At 41.1% G+C, this 16520-nt stretch overlaps 1 protein-coding gene across 2 annotated transcripts in view; it reads left to right on the forward strand.

The window, feature by feature from the left end:
• The first annotated feature begins 465 nt into the window (after positions 1-465).
• Positions 466-16520, forward strand: part of Tmem150c (transmembrane protein 150C) — a 70321-nt gene continuing 54266 nt past the window's right edge. The window contains exon 1 of one of the 2 annotated variants that reach the window (XM_047567202.1): positions 466-534. The gene's annotated coding sequence lies outside the window, so the exon portion shown is untranslated. Of the gene's footprint in view, positions 535-705; positions 798-16520 lie in introns of those variants that run through there. The other variant, XM_047567201.1, reaches the window with a different exon arrangement.

Below are 16520 nucleotides of genomic sequence, written 5' to 3' on the forward strand. Positions count from 1 at the left end.
AGGCCACTAGGGCTGTTTTTGGAACCTAAGTTAACCATGAGCCTGTGATAAAAATGGCATTGATCCACGCTGCTGCAGAGGTCACCGGGAGGTTGGGGGTCTGAGGTAGGGGAAGCTATTAAAATGCTGATGAATACAGTTTTATGACGGACTCGGACGAAACACGCGAGGTGAAGAGCAAGCCAGCGCTGGGAGGGTGGCCTCGGAGTCCGCCGCAGTTCATCGACAGGGTCAGAAGTTGGCCCTGTTTGTTCCATACGATGAAAGAAAACCGCGGGAGAGCACTGAGTGTCGGGGAACCACATCAGCCAGTGAGCACGAAAATGAATTTTAGCTGCTATGTGCAAAAACCCTAGGTGTGGGGACAGAAGGGAGCCAGCCAGAAGGTTACAACAGGTCAGGAATAAATAACCACCAGGCGGAGGATCCCTGATTCTGTCCTTCCTTTTGTTGGGTGAGGAGCGCCAGGCAAACGCGTCCACAAAGGCTTTGGAAGGAAGCGGTTCGACCGTCCACACCCGGCTCCAGTCCCGGGTGATTATGAGGGGCCCCAGGGAGGGGGTGGTCTGAGCCCGAGACCCAGCGGGTTCTGCTCTTGGGAGAGGCCTCGCAGCGGGGACCCCAGAATAAGTCGGGGGCGGGCCACGGCGCGGCGGGAGGGGGCCGGCGCGCGGGCGGGCAGATCCCACCCCTTCCTGAAGGAAGCGCCCTCCCCACCGCGCCTGCCGCCGCCGCCGTAGCCGTCGCCGCAGGTCACGGCCCCGCGAGGCGACCGCGGCCCCGCCGCACCGGAGCAGGTAGGCGCGGCGCCCCCTCCTCCGCCCCGGCCGGCCGGCAGCCAGGGGGCGTCCGGCCCGGCTACGCGCCCAGCCGGGAGGCGGAGACCCGGGGCGGCGGGCGCTGCAGCGGGACTGGGGCGGCGGGTCCGCCGGACTGCGGGGCCCCTCTCGGCTCTGGCCCCCTCTCCAGAGCGCCGCGGGCGCGGGCCGTCCCCCGATTCCGCGGGCGCAGGCTCCCGAGCGAGTGGCGGTGTCGCTGCCGGCTCTTTGCCGCGCACCCTGAGCGCCGGAGCCGGTGCGCCGGGTCCCCGGCGCCGCAGTGCCGTCCGCCGAGCCCCTGCGCCGCCCGCCGGCCGTGGTCCCGGCCCGGCCCTTTGACAGGTGTTCCACCCTGCGCCCTGTCCTTCGGTTATAGGGTGGACTCTAGAGAAAAGCGACCCCAAGTTTGACCTGCCGGTCCCTCTGCCATTCTGCGTTCACTTTGCTGGTAGCCAAGTCAAGCGGGCTCGGGAAGGGAAGCAGGGCATCTGGGAAGGAGGCACTAACTTGCTTTGCCCTGTGCACCGCCCTTCACTCGAAAAGCACAGTCTTGCTTTCCTTTTTCCTAGGCGCACACACTCGGGAAGAAATGGGATTTTCGTTTTCTCGGGGTGGCCGCGGTGGGTGGGTTACCGAGGCTCCTTGGTTATCCATTGCAATAATAAAGTGATGGACGTTTCGTTAGAGCCCTTGTTTAGTGGTTCCCCCCTCTTTAAATGAATCAAAGGGAGGATGAAGCTTTTCCAATTTTATATTCATATTCCTTTTCCCCCTGTTCATCCCTCTCCTCCCACTCCTACCCTCACAGCACTTTATTATATCCCAAACACTTCAGTGATCTTTTTGGTCAGATTTATTCTGGCCAGATCATTCGTGGCTGAGCCAGGATTGTGACTTAGAATGTGATAACATAGCCCAGGTGGAACGAAAGCTTGACTTTTCCCTGCGTGATCCCATTCTGACTTCTTACATGCGTGCTTGTGTTAGGGAAGAAAACATACTAATGATATGTTAAAAAACAGAACAAAACTGTTCTTGGCTCTATTACAGTAACAAAGCGTGAAGGGCAATATTAGTTTCTACTTCTTCAGTTCTCTGCTTGAATTGAAGACAGAATTTTAGTAATGCAGGGCTGTAACTCCATTCTGGGCTGCAGTTCATCAGAAGGCTAAGCAAATGTGAATGTATAAACTCCATGGTAGCAGTTAATAAGCTGACCTACTTAAAGTTTTCTGTTTCAAGAAAAAGTTATTAGGCTTGTTACTTGTGATATTTGCAGATCAAAGAATTCTACAGTCTCAGCTCTCATGCATTAAGTCCCAAACTTTTTCTTGTATATGACCTGGAGACACCATGTTTCCAAGATTAACTTCAGTTGTCATCTCTTAATGAACTAGAAATGTGAGTTTAATCTTCAAGGCATAGCATAGGAATTTTAATGGTGTGCCCTGTATTTATATTTGTTATATACTTATAATAAATATTTTGCAAGTGCCCCAAGTTGGAAGCTCACAAACAACATAGTAAATAAAAGGGTAAAGAAGTTTTGCTAACAATAATGACTAGTTGACAGATGTTATGGCATTGAGCAAACATATTAAAGTATTTGAAAAATACATGTTTATTATAATCTGCCATTAACTGAATGCAGTCTGTTTGGATTATTTAAATTGACATTGCATTATCTTGGTAACAATTGCCCAATTCATGTATTTCTCATTAAATGCCCTTTACAAGTTGCTGTGGGACAGAGATAGTTTCCTTATGGAGTAAATTTTTTTGCATGAACAAAATAATACTTTGTGTTTAGATCTTAGAAATACCAAAATCATGTTCATGATAACCTTGCAAGGGTTTTTTTGGGCTTACTTTACCTGCTTTGTGATTGTCAAAAGGAAAGGACACTTTGTTCTGCACTGTTGGCTGTTTCTGTGGCCCACACCTCTGGCCGTACAGTGGTCAGATTAGCAAGGCAGCCTGGAGTCAGGAAGGGAGTACAGTGAATTGGCCCCTGCAATCTTAGCCATTTGTTGTTGTTACTATTATCTGATCATTTGGGATCAGTTTAGTAATCAGTTTAGCAAGATAGATACTGACAAGATAATGTAACCTGTTAGTCTTTACCTTCCTAAGGAGAATCTACAGCAGTGTGATTCAGTACTATAGTGATGATTAGTTCTCATAAGAGCCAATTGAGATCTGTGCTAAAGTTCCCCAAACATGCTACAAAGTTCAAGTGTCATTGAAGCTGACTCTAAGTTCATGAAAGTTCAACAAAAGGGACTAGACCCTGGTGAGCAATTTGTATTTTCCATATCCTAATGGTAAAACAGAAGTATGTTCCTACTTACTTTAACTATAGACTTTTATTTCCAGAGTTGATAGTACCCTGTGTCTATGTATTTTTCATGTGAGTTGATTGGGTCACTTTCAAATAAGCTTATGAAGTTATTGAGACTTTTAAGTGTTATTATCACCAAATATATTCTGATATGTTTGAATATTGAAAAATGACTTGAGGCAATACAAAGTCTTAATGCAAAGAGCTTTTGGAAAGAACAGTTGAAATGATATTTTGAGATAATAATGGAATCTTTGGCAGTCACCTTCTCTTCAGCCCAACACTGTTCTGAGTCAAGCCAGCTCTGGTAGGTAGGGCTTGCAGTTCTCTTACCAACTGAGAAATTTCCTTTTTAACATATATAAATAGCCTTTTCTAGATCAGTGGTGTCCAACAGAACTTTCTGCAGTGATAGAAATGTTCTGTAATCTGTCAGATATGATAGCCATGAGCCACTACTGAGCACTTGAAGTGTGACTAGTGCAATTGAGAAACTGTATTTTGAATTTTATTTAGCTTTAATTAATTTAAATAGCTACATAGGATTAGTGGCTACCATACTGGACAGTGCAGCTCTAAATTCCTCTATCCATTTCCTAAAGAGATAGCACTTGATGGCAATTACCCTTTAATTACAAGGCAGTAGAAATTGACATTGATAATACTAGGGAATTAAGATTTGACTTCGTTATCCTGTTTTATGAGGAAGCACTTGCATTTGCTCTGAAAAAGGTACTTTATGTTAAAGTTCAATTCTACTCTTAAAAACAGTTTCCTTTTTAAATTTCCACAAATAAGCATCACCCAGAACTGTTTGGATGCTTGGCCCCATGTGTATGTTCATGAACTTGGGCATTGTTTACTGTTTTGCAAGGTATAGACCATGTATTCTTGGAGTTGCTTTCTGTGCTTTTCATTTTTCAAGGTGGAGAGTGGGGATTTGGATAAAGGTAGGAAGTAGGTGGTTATGCAGAACTCTTCTTCCACCACATACACAGTCACAGAGACACTGTGAAAGTCTGACAGTAGATATCTCTGGCTCAAGGAGCAGCTGAAGGCTGAACCTCTCTTTGTTGGGCCCTTCTTGCTTGGTTTCTTTCCCTTGGGCTTCAAACCCAGATCCCCTTGCTCAGCCCAGCCTGTGGGGGTTATAAATCCACTTAAAATACAACCTGCACTTATCTTTAGTAGAACTAGTAAGTGGATTTGATTTTCCATCTGCTATGTTGTTTCCATTTTTAAACTAATTTGCTTTGATTAAAACTCTTTTTATCTTGACTCTGACAAGGAATACTTTTTTAAAGTGTATAAAACAGTGTCCTGCATGCTTCTGGAGCGAATGATCCTCTCTTTCCTAGTTTAGGGATCCATATACCTCTCTCCAGGCCAGACCTCAAGGGCCTGGGGGTTCCCCTCCTGGGAGGAACTCTCCCTCATTTACTTATTTAAACATTTGTGATGTTATACTAACTAAATTGTAAATTAAGAAAGACCTAACATTGTCTCAGCCCTGAAGGTATAAACCCCCTAAAATGAAATATCCCAAATTAGTGTCCATCCCACGAGGTGATGGGGATACTTGAATAACTTTAGAAAATGCTCTATATAAACCCAATAGCATGGTAAAGCTTTTGAAATGAGATAATATGCATATTTAACTTTTTAAAAATCTTTTTTGGTGTTTTCTAAAAAAAAAGAAAAACATCTTTCATACAACATGGTAGTGTTTTTCAAACTTCATGTCTTAGGTCTTGAAATAATTTTAACAAGTGAGGATCAGCATTTTTGTTATGAAACATTAGGATGAAATAATCTCTGTGCATTCTTCTTAGTGAGGTTTGCCAGTTAGATAAAACTTTTGTTTCCTCCAGGTATATCACCCACAAGGTCACAAGAAGGTGGACAGTAGGGTTAGCAATACTAGAGAAATAGGACCTCTGGGTTTAAATCGTGACTGTGCACAACTGATTCATGTTCAGTAAGCACTATATATGCATATTCATCATTTGTGTTGTTATCATATAAGAGTATATGTACATACTGCATCATGATGCCAAATATTGCCTGACACTAGACTTGGGACCTACTTCAGGAAACACCGATCTAAGATAGTAGTAACTAGCAGTAATGGCTGCTTAACAAGTGCACTGTGCTGAGTGCTTTGAACATATTATCCTGTTTGCCACAACAGTCCTTTGATGTACTTACTGCTGTTACCCCACAGTACCTACATCCCAGTCAGTCGTGGAAACGAATCTAACCTGGGCAATTTGATGGCCCATCACATGTTCAACCACCCTAAGTTGCAATGTGATAGCGTCACATAGATGGACATCTGCAGACTTGTGACGCTCAAACATTGTGCAGCATTGTACATGTGCAAAAAGAAGCTGACAGTGGCTATTTTCTGTGTAATATGAAGCCTGATGGGTAAGAGGGGAGTTTTTGAACTGGAATAGGCTGGAAAGACCTCATTGCTGCCAGCCTGTGGTCTCTGAAGGTTAATGCCCTTGGAAACACATCCTGGTGCCCAGAGAAATGTCAGTGTCCCAAACATTAACTTCAGAAGCGTCTTCCTTTCCTCATAACTGCTTAGTAACTTTGGCATACAGGTTTGTAGCAAGTAGTGACAAATAATCTAAATAGGTATGTCCATCTCATAAATCCCTCACTTTTTACTGTTTCCTAAGTTATTTGCCTTTCAAAATCACTTCCTGCCTTTTAAGTGCCTCATGATATATTTCCTTTTTTTTTTTTTGTGGTGCTGGGGATCGAACCCAGGGCCTTGTGCTTGCAAGGCAAGCACTTCACCAACTGAGCTATCTCCCCAGCCCCTATATTTCCATTTTTAATGGAAAACTGCTTGGGGTATAACTCAGTGGTAGGGCACTTGCCTCACATTTGCCAGGCCCTGGTTTGATCCCCAGCACCCCTCAAAGAAGTAGAAAATATAAATAAATAAATAACTTGTCTTAATGAACTCCAAATAAAATGAGACATCTTAAAATTGAGACCAGAAATCTTTTTTTTTTTTTTTTTTCTAATGCAATCTAGAAAGTCATTTCATTTTTGGGAGTAGATTTCAGTTTTCCTTAAAGATCAAACTAAATATAAGTGATCACTTATCCAAAGCCTTCATTGGGTAGAATACGAGTCAACAGTTTGCCATTATGCTCACTTCCCTCCTTCAGAAAGTCCAGAGGCTTTATCTAACATACTAAAAATCCTTAAGATACTCAGATTTTGTTCAAAGCTACAGAATCTCCCATCTCTGTGGACAATGATGCAGACTCAATCTGTGGAATACAAAGGGGCCAGATGAACTGTCTTTGAGAAAACATTGAAAGTCATGTAATACTTTTAGACAAGTGTAGACAAAGCTTAAGAAGTAATAGTGCTTAACTATGGTGGTAGAGGAAATTAGCCTGTAATTTAAATGGTGTTATTCAACTCTGCAGCAATTATAATGAATTATAATGGTAATCGACTGAATGTAAACATAAATGTCTCCCAAAATAGCACAGCCTTACTGTTCATCAAATATTTCATTTTTTAATGAGGTAGATTTTTTTTCCTGTTTTTTTTTTATACTTGTGATGACTTAGCTGCTAAAGAAATATTTTAAATGGCATTAATTGGAAATGTTCAAACAAATTAAACTGACTACACAGCTAAAATGGGTGGCATATTTTTTAAATGTGTTAGTTAATAAAATATTCTTTCAGATTATTTTCATTCTATTGATTCATGAGTAAATAGATGTTAGTTAAGAAATGTTGATATTATTGTAAAACAATACAAAAAGAAATATTACTTTTTACTGAACTAGGAGGGTTTGTAAATTAAAAAAAAATTTTTTTTTTTTTGGGTGCCGGGGATTGAACCCAGGGCCTTGTGCTTGCAAGGCAAGCACTCTACCGACTGAGCTATCTCCCCAGCCCCTGTAAATTAAAATTTTAAGAAATCTGTAATGTAACTGTCCTGGAGTTTCAAATGGATATGTATGTCTGGGAATTTCTAAATTCTAGTTTCATTGCAACTTAAAAGTGCATTTTTATGGAAATACTAACAACTAAAACATGGGGCAGCAGGAATATTAAGTTAAGGGTGGCCTTTCTTGTCCTTTATGGTGGTATGCCCCTACATACCCTCCACTTCAAAAGTACCCTCCACTTCAAAAGTAAGGCCAGGGACCATATTTGTCTCTTGTTAGATTAGCAACTAATACAATTGTTATTTTTTTCTACTTTCTACATTTTTTTATTAGTGCATTATAGTTGTATGTAATCCTACATAATGATAGGATTTGTTGTTAGGTATTCAGACATGCACACAATATATAATATAATTTGGTCAATGTCATTCCTCAGTATTTCCCATTTCCCTTCCCTCCTTCCACCCCTGGTCCCTTTCCTCTACTGGTCTCTGATTTCCAATAAAACCAGCCCCTCTTTCTTTTCCTTTTTTATCTCTACCTTCTGCATATGAGAGAAAACACACAACTCTGACCTTCTAGTTTGGCTTATTTCACTTAACATAAAGCTTTCTAGTTCTATCAATTTTCCTGTGATTGACATAATTTCATTTCTGTTTATGACTGAATAAAACTCCATTGTGTATATATACCATATTGCTTTGGTATATATACACATTCATCTGTTGATAGTCACCTAGGCTGGTTCCATTGTGAATTGTGTGGCTATAAACATGGGTATGCACATATTGCTATAATATACTGATTTTAATTCTTTAGGATAAATACTGGGGAGTGGTATAGCTGGGTCATATGGAGGTTCCATGCCTAGTTTTTTGAGGAACCTCCGCACTGTTTTCAATAGTGAGTACACTAATTTATAATCCCACCAACTGTGTGAAAGTGTTCTTTTTTTTCCCACATCCCCTCCAGTATTTTTTTTATTATTTGTATTTTTTTTTTTTTTTTTTTTTTTTTGCGGTGCTGGGGATTGAACCCAGGGCCTTGTACTTGCAAGGCAAGCACTCTACCAACTGAACTATCTCCCCAGCCCTTATTTTGTATTCTTGATGACTGCCATTCTGACTGGAGATAAATCTCAGTGTAGTTTTCATTTGCATTCCCTAATTGCTAATGATGTTGAACATTTTTTTTCATATAATTGTTGATTATTTGTATTTCTTTTATGAAGTATCTGTTTAATTCATTTGCCCATTTATTAATTGGGTCATTTTATGTTTTGGTGTGAAGTTTTTTAAAGTTCTTTATATAGTCTAGATATTAAACCTCTGTCAGAAGTACAGATAGAAAAGATTTTCTCCCATTCGGTGGGTTCTTTCTTCCCATTCCTAATTGTTTTATTTGCTGTGCAGAAGCTTTTCGGTTTGATGCCATCCCGTTTATTAATTCTTGGCCTTATTTCCTGAGCTTTAGGGGTCCAAGAAGTTAATACAATCATTCTTGAGAAGGCTGATTATCCTTCCTATGATATCTTGATCAGTGTTTCTCCATTTTAATTTCAACTTTCATGTGGCATAAACATTGATTTACATGAAAAGATGTTAGTTGTCATTTTATACCAAAGTTTTGACTATATATATGTTTCTGAGTAAAATAAAAGACAAAAATTTTCCAATAACTAATTTGCAGAAGTGATACTGTTATGATCAAAAAGGGGCACATCATGATCTTTTAAGATGAGGCCACTGAGCCAAGTCAGTGTCTGCGAACAGAGCCATGAACATGCAGTTCAGAAATGCTGCTCTTGAGCACAGTTCACAATAGCTAAGCTATGGAACCAACCTAGGTGCCCTTCAACAGGTGAATGGATAAATAAGTGTGGTATGTATACACAGTGGAATGTTACTCAGCCATAAAGCAGAATGAGATTATGGCATTTGCTGGTGAATGGGTAGGGACTACCATGCTAAGTGAAATAAGTCAATCTCAAAAAATCAAAGGCTGAATGTTTTCTCTGATATGCAAATGCTGACTCACAATAAGCCCGGGGTTGGGGGGGCGGGCAGCGGGGGCAGTGGAGGTTCTCTGGATTGAACTGGAGGAAGTTGGAGGAAGGGAGAGAGGATGGTAATGGGAAATACAGTAGAATGAATCAGACATAACATGTTCATATATGAATACATGATCAGTGTAACTGCACATTATGTTCAACCACAAAAATGGTAATTTATACTCCATGTATGTATGTCAAAATACATTCTATTGTATATATCTAAAAAGAATAAATTAAAAATTAAAAAAAAAAGAAATGCTGCTCTTGATTAACTAATGGGCAGCATTTATCCTAAGCATGGTTCTCGGCTCAGGATAGCTTTTTTCATACTGTAACTCCCTTCTTATTTATAATGAAGGTTTTTTTTTTTTTTTTAATTTGTAGGTGGACATGATGCCTTTATTTATTTTTATGCAGTGCTGAGGATCTAACCCAGTTCCTCACACTTGCTAGGTAAGCACTGTACCACTGAGCTACAACTGCAGCCCCATAACAAATGTTTCAACTCATTTTTTTTTCACATGGAAAATTAAAGAGGATTGGTCTGGATGGTAACCGCTCCCTACCAAGCATTTCCAAGAGCTGGAAAAAGCCTTTGGAAGCTCAAATTTATTTCCCAGAGTCTTGGCATTACTTGCAGCCATCACAGAAGGTTGAGACTCCACTCTACTTGGAGTCTATGAATATTTTACATTAGTTCTTGACATGCTCTTTCCTGGCAGACTTAACACGAATCTGATGTTGTACCTTAAGTCTCACTTCAGTTTGATCCAGCTCCTGGTTTGCTCGCTTGCCACATGTTTACCTTCTCTTTCCAAATAAATCTTCATCTCTTTGTGTATAGAGGTCATATTATGCAATTAAAAAGAAATCTTAGAGCATGTGGCTGTTTTAGGGCAGGGGTCCCAAAGCATTTGAAATAAAGTTTCACTGGACATAGCCACACCCTTTATTTATAATTACTGGTGACTGCTTCTACACTACCACCTAAGTGTTGAGAACACCAGAGATCACCTGGTGTTCAAATCTGACAATGTCTGGCCTGTTGTAGACTGAATTTTATATTTTGATTAATTCAGATTTTACTAGCCTCGTGTGACAATTGGACCACATGGTTGTAGGTTGAATGCGATGGTGTAGTTTTCTTCAGTCTATTTAGCTGTGTGAGCTGGCTTCTCATGCTGTCCTGAGGTGCAGTGTCCTTCCACTGGACTGTCCAAACAGACCACTGACCCTTGTGCATGGCAGGCCTAGGCAGATACTGGAGTGATTAAGTTCTCTGTGAGGTGCTACCTTGGACAGCACCCGAAGCCAGGAGTGCAAGAAAGCTAGGGGGCAGAGGTTCTAACCCTGGCCGCACAGCGAAGTCACCTGAGGAGCTGTAAAAAAACCACACTGCACTCTAGACCAATTAAATCCGAATTCCAGGGAGCACACCAGACCTGTTTTTTTTTTTTTTTTTCTTCAAAACTTCCCAGGTGATTCCAACATGTTCCACAGGCTAGGCAGCACCGTAGTTAGGCCAGGCAACCCAAGTCCCCATCACAGCACCAGAGGTGTGCCTGTGGGCAGATGGTCAGGGAAGTGGACAGGTGAAGGCCAGATACAGCCTGGGGTGAGACCCTGGATGACATTTTATGGACACAATAAAATAACTCCCTCCTATAGAAGACCCTCCTGCTATTTTAGCAAACTTCAAGGAATATTCTAGCTGGCCTTTATCCAGGGCTGGGGATAGAGTGGTGAACAGAACAGACAGTGCTTCTGCCCTCAGGGAACTTTACAGTTTGTCTGGGAGGACAGACCAGAAATAGGCAGATCAGGAAATAGTACAGTGTATGGTCTGTGTGCTATGGAGAAAAAGGATAGTGAGTCTAGGGCTCTGGAAACTAGAAGTCTTACTGCTGAACGAGGCCACGAGTGGTCAGCCACCTTCCCTCTCTTCTCCTTGCTGCTCTCCGTCCAGCTTCCAGTCACTCTGTTCACCTCTTAAGGAACTGAGGACCTAGCTCCACGTGTTCCCCATCTCCTGTCCTCACCAGCTTGTCATGGTCCATGGAGACAGCATCATCCTTGGTGTCCAGTGATGGATCTGGCCTCAAAATCCATTGAATCTTTTCAGTGAGTCCACTGCCACTGAAGCATGGCTACTCGCCCCCAGCCTCCCACCCAGATTCCTTCAAAGACCTTCACCTCAGTGTCCTGTCCTCTGAACAGAATTCTATCTTTCTTCTTTCATACCTGCCTGCTCTTCCTCTAACGTCATTGAGATAACCCGCCTCTCTACTTCCCTCAATTGCCCAAACCACCTTACAAATGCAAATATATTCATATCCGCTTTTATTTCCTTAAATCAGATGAGGTGGCATCTGTTTCCCCCTGTTTAAGACTAGTTTCAGCATATCACCTGGGCCCTTAATGCCACCTCCTTCTGTCTCCGCCAGGGCTGAGACCTCTGCTCTATCAATATTCCTGTCTCTCTGGCCTTGTACCTCTCTCTGCTCTTCACTGGACCCTTCCCATCAACCCGCATTTGTAGGTTTCTTCATCCTAAAACAAATAATTCTCCTAGGTTAAATAAACTAAGGTAGATAAATCATGATGGAGGTGTATGCATCTTACATGAAAAGATAAAAAAATTGGCTGGTCACAGTGGCACACACCTGTGATCCAAGCAGCTCAGGAGGCTGAGACAGGAGGATCATGAGTTCAAAGCCAGCCTCAGCAACTTAGCGAGGCCCTAAGCAACTCAGAGAGACCCTATCTCTAAATAAAATATAAAAAAGGGTTGGGGATGTGGCTCAGTGGTTAAGTGGCCCCTGGGTTCAACCTCCATTACCAAAAAAAAAAAAAAAAAAAAAGATAAAAAATAGATGGATAGGCTATTAAAAGAGCTTTGTCAGGTGAGTTACTTTTATATTATTTAATTATTTTTAAATTGTGGTAAAATACACATAACATAGCTTACAGCTGTCAAATGTCTAGTTCGGTGGTGTTAAGCATATCTGCCTTGTTATACGTCCAGTCTCCACATCTCCTCACTTTGAAAAACTGAAATCCATACTCATTAAACAATTCCCCATTCCTCCCCTCTGCCCCTGGCCACCATCATTCTGCTTTTCTGTCTGTGAATTTAACTACTCTAGGAACCCCAGGTGAGTGAAATCGTGTAGTATTTGTCTTTTTGTGGATGAGGTGTTTCAGTTAGCATAATTTCCTGAGGGTTTAGCCACATGGCAGCTGATGTTAGAAATCCTTTCATTTTTCAAAGCTGAATAATATTTCATTGTATGTACATACCACATTTTAAATTTCATTGTTGAAGAAAAATGTTAGTTTGTGTAAGTGTATATGCAGATGGATATATTATACATACATACATATGAAAGATTATAGATGAAAATGTAATGGTGGTTATCTCTGAAGCCTTAATTTTTAAAATATTTTTTTCTTCTTTTTCATGATCTTTGCTTTCTGAGGTATTTACAGAGAGTACATTTCCCTGTAGTAAAAGCCACAGGAGACAGCACTTCAGTTGCTCTTCCTCAGTGACAGCTTAGTGGCCACCATTGCCAGGCAACTAGCTGCCCACCTCCCTAGTTCATCTTTCACCACTCCCTGCCTGGCTCATCAGGCTCTGAGCATCAGACTCTGGCTCCTGCTTGGTGGATGGGTGCCTTGGAGTCCCAACCATGGTGTCACTTCTGCTTGGAAAGCAGGTCCCACCTGCTAAATGCCTCTCTATCCCTGGATAGAGTCCTTCCTCCCTGCCCCTGTCTGCCCTCAGTGCTGCGTTAGTGTCTTCTCCAGTGCTCCCTATTTCCATGGACCAATCTTTGACCAGTGCTCATCTCCTAATCATGTGAACTGCGTGTGAGTTGCCTGGGGTGGCACTGTGTGTCATCTTTATATTCATGTCACCTGGCACAGAGCTGCAGTTTGGGAACCACCGGTGGCCAGAGGAGCTGGATGACAGGATGCTCTGAAAGGCTGGAAGAGTTGGTGGAAGGCTTGCCCTGAGGCCCTTCATTCCATTGCACCGTGCTCCCCTGTGCATGAGCTGTGTGAAGATTTAAAGCCATTTTACAAAGAGATGTTGTTGAAAATAAATTAGATATCAAAATGACTGAGAAACCATATTTTTAGTGATTCTGGAGTCGGACCCTCTGGTCTTATCATGGCTCCAGCCTTCCCAGCAACATGACGTGGAGCAGGTTATTACTTGTGTGCATCTGTAAATGTGGGTGATAGTTATCTTCTCCCTGGGTTGTTGTGAGGGCTGGATGTGCCTAGCACAGAGTAAGTGCCATATACATACCAGTCATTGACATGGCACTGCAGGGGGTTTGCAGCATGCTCTTCATACATAGGTTATATTTATTTCACGAGATCCTGATAGCTATTAGATGTGCTTTGAAGTACTTCCAGTACTGTGTCTTTCCTTTTTAAGTAGTGTTACAGTGTCCCCCACCTCCCATTTCAGGGGATATGTTCCAAGAGAGTACTCAACAGCGCACACACACACACACACACACGTTTTTTTTTTCCCTATACACATGTGCCTGTGAGTTTAATTTCTAAATTAGGCATAGTTAAGATATTAACAATACTATAACTAATAATACAAACAGTTTTAACAATATGCCATAATAAATTTTAAATAATAGAAGTTATTTAAAATTTATGAACTGTTTATTTCTGGAATTCTGTGTTTAATATTTTCCAACCACAGTCTACTGTGGATAACCGAAACTGCAGAAAGCGAAACTGGGCGCAAGGAAGGACTACTGTAATTCCTTTCTGTTTCACATTCTCTGCAGCCCAGGTAGCGTGCCTTTCACTTGGATCCATTTCATGACAGAGTTGGTCACCTTGATGCAAAGCACCAAGGTTCCAAGAAGACCTGTGCTTGACCCGCCCCAGCCTGAAACTGCCACTTATTCTCTTTTCCATCATTTGCTAATTAAAAATAACTTCAATAATTCCCATGCATTATAGATGTTTAAGATTATGTTAATCTCAATTTCAAGGAAAGCTGCAGTATTTTGCACACTGGCTTCTCTACCTCCTGCTCTGGCCACTGCGATCTCTGGTGCATCCTGCTGCCTGCCTCATCTTTCATCCCCTGTCCTAGGTCTGCCCTACTGAGCATCTTCTCATTCATAGCCTCATCCAACCCACTGGTTTTGGCATTTGAGACCACGTGTTCTCTGAGCCATACTTTTCCTCCAGTTCCTCTCTAATGCAGGCTTATGCTGACCCTCACCTGGATCCACCTGTCCTGTGACTGGTATTCATGTTTCCCGCAATGAAATGCTCTCCCCAACCCTTTCTATTTATAGGTGGTTTCCTACTATGAGAGTTCCACCTAGGAGTTCTCAACTCTATAATGGTGAGGAAGTGATACCTGTACAGTGGAAACTGTCCTTTGAATTATCAGTTTTGCTCTTTTCTTCAGGTTAGCACTATGTTATAGGATACCCTCTTGAGATGTTTCCAGTCAGTCACATGATCATGGGAGTAAATCAACAATACTGTACAGTGGATTGTGTTTCTAGGCTTTGATGTTCAAAAGGTTAAATGGATTCAATGCATATTTTTTCTTTTTTGAGGTACTGGGGATTGAACCCAGGGTGGGGTGCTCTACCACTGAAGTATATTTTGAGACCTTTTTATTTTTTTTATTTTGAGACAGGATCTTGCTAAGTTGCCAGATTCTCTCCCAAATTGCTGTTATTTCAGACATGTGGCCCACACCTGACTCAATGCATATTTGACTTACATATTTTCAATTTACAATGGGTCTATCAGAACAAACATAATACCATTTTAAGTCAAGGAACTTCTTCCCATTTGCTCATAGTTTTAAAGCCCACTTTTTCATAAACTCTACCTCTTCCTGAACATTGGCTTCTTCCTGTATTTTTACATTTGGTTATATTTAATTGAGAGCTCTATTAGATGCCTTTTTTGGTAACATCTTCTCATTTAAAGACTCAGATGGTTAACTTGATAATGTTAAAGTTATGATAAGCTTTACAGTTTGGCATTCAGGAAAATTGTGCTAGTTTTCTATGTTTAATACATGAATACTGTTTTTTCTCTTGGCAGCTGTAATTCCACCCCACTTGCACATAAATAAAGTCCTGGAGTCTGGACTCGATATGGTAAAACAAAATAATGTTGTACAGCAAGACAGGACCTCTATTACTGTTATGGGATCCATAAATCTACATGGTTTGGCTTGTAAGATACAGGAGACTGCCTGTTTCAATATATCCACATTTCTTTAGTATAGCCACATTTTTTCACTACTAAACCATGGGTAGACTATAAAATTAGGAGCCAGAACCCCACAATCATTGAATTCCCACTAGGTAGTAGGAATTCAATAAATGTGGACAGTTTGACTTGTGGTTTATTTTTAGCTCCTTACTGACTTAGTCTGGCTTGTATATATCAATTCACTTCTCTGTACTAACTTAGCACATCTTCTAAAATACTAAGATTTTATTAAATTTAGAACATAATCAAATAAAATTTTGTTGCCGGAGTGCATAGTACATGCATCGTTATGATCAACCTCAACCCTCCTTTCCTTTCTCCCCCTCTCTTCCTTCTTCTCTTTCATGATGGGCATCTGGAATGACTGAGTGGACTGGGCGAGGGGGTGTGGAGTGAGTGAATGAAACATTGCCTCCTCTAAGACATACAACCTATAATCCCAGCCACTCTAGTTCGGTGGCAGAGTGCCCCTGGGTTCAAGCCTTAATACCAAAACAAAACAAAGCAGAAAAAGATTAAGTCGTTACGTAAGCAGATTCTCTTGGGAAACACAGAGAATGAAATAGAAGCTTAGAAAATATATAGCGTATTAAGCAATCATACTCACGAAGCTTCTAGTATGTGCCAAACACTGTGCTTGATAATAATTATGTGACTGCATCCTCATTACAAATATTTGAGATAGGTACATTAATCTACTTTTCAAAAATAAATTGGAATGCACTGTGATTACATAAATTGCCTAAAGTCAGACAGCTGTAATCCAAATCAACCTGTCTTAGAGGAATAAGCTCAAGAGATTTATTGTGCATCATGGTGACTAGAGTTAATAAGGGCATATTGAATACTGGGAAATTAAGGGAGTGAATTTTAAGTGTTCTCATGCATATGTTAATTAGTTTGATTGAGCCATTCCAGTGTACACATATATCAAAACATTATATATATATACAATTTTTGTCAATTATAAATAGTACACAACAAAAAAATCAGCCCATTTTATGTCAATATAAAAATATAGTTTGATATGCAAATAAAAAGGTTTCAACGGGTACTTCTAAATAACCACAAAGCTTCACAGAGGTTTGC

This window comes from Sciurus carolinensis, chromosome 10 (assembly GCF_902686445.1).
Source record: "Sciurus carolinensis chromosome 10, mSciCar1.2, whole genome shotgun sequence".
Lineage (NCBI taxonomy): Eukaryota > Metazoa > Chordata > Mammalia > Rodentia > Sciuridae > Sciurus > Sciurus carolinensis.